Source organism: Zootermopsis nevadensis, unplaced genomic scaffold, assembly GCF_977971745.1.
Source record: "Zootermopsis nevadensis isolate Lab colony 2312 unplaced genomic scaffold, Znev_1.0 Znev_ptg000251l, whole genome shotgun sequence".
NCBI classification, from domain to species: domain Eukaryota; kingdom Metazoa; phylum Arthropoda; class Insecta; order Blattodea; family Termopsidae; genus Zootermopsis; species Zootermopsis nevadensis.
Genome location: NW_028259378.1, coordinates 1 through 1,057, shown reverse-complemented (window position 1 = coordinate 1,057; position 1,057 = coordinate 1). Strand labels below are relative to the sequence as shown.

The following is a 1,057-nucleotide window of genomic DNA, read 5'->3' as shown; positions in this document are numbered from 1 at the left end:
ATTTTACGAAAAAGACCGGCTTTGTTCCCCTTCCCGGCAAGCAGCAGGTGGACGATTTTACGAGAGAGACCGGGTTCGTCCACCTTCCCGGCAAGCAACAGGGAACGATTTTACGAAAAAGGCCGGCTTCGTTCCCCTTCCCGGCAAACCCTTCGCCACCGCGATGCCGCGGCCCTCTGTCCCCGGACACGGTCTATAGGCGGCGTATCGTGGACACACTGCAACCGACTCACTCGTAGTCCGGGCGCGTGCTAGACTCGCGATGCCAAACGGCGCTTCGGCGCTTATGCATGTCGAGTGAAGAGAGGGAAGGGTGCCCTAATGGCACCACGGTTCTGGGGCGCTCACGTGGCGTCCCCCTAACGGCACGAAGTGGCCCCTGCTCGCAGGGGCGCACGGAGTGCGAGCGTTGAAGTATGAACTGGACCCCCTCGCCGGACCCATCCGGGACCGCGTGGAGGGGGAGGAACGAGCTCCAAGTGAGTCTTCGGTTCCCTGGTTGATCCTGCCAGTAGTCATATGCTTGTCTCAAAGATTAAGCCATGCATGTCTCAGTGCAAGCCAAATTAAGGTGAAACCGCGAATGGCTCATTAAATCAGTTATGGTTCCTTAGATGGTGGACAGTTACTTGGATAACTGTGGTAATTCTAGAGCTAATACATGCAACCGAGTCCCGACCGGAGACGGTCGGGACGCTTTTATTAGATCAAAACCAATCGTCGCTCACGCGGCCGTTTGCCTTGGTGACTCTGAATAAATGGAGGCGGATCGCACGGTCTACGAACCGGCGACGCATCTTTCAAATGTCTGCCTTATCAACTGTCGATGGTAGGCTCTGCGCCTACCATGGTTGTAACGGGTAACGGGGAATCAGGGTTCGATTCCGGAGAGGGAGCCTGAGAAACGGCTACCACATCCAAGGAAGGCAGCAGGCGCGCAAATTACCCACTCCCGGCACGGGGAGGTAGTGACGAAAAATAACGATACGGGACTCATCCGAGGCCCCGTAATCGGAATGAGTACACTCTAAAGACTTTAACGAGTATCCATTGGAGG

The 1,057-nt window shown here is 55.9% G+C and overlaps 1 pseudogene; it reads left to right on the top strand.

Moving 5' to 3' along the window:
- Positions 1-492: 492 nt before the first annotated feature.
- LOC147870449 (small subunit ribosomal RNA) lies at positions 493-1,057 on the top strand (annotated as a pseudogene; the record flags this gene model as incomplete).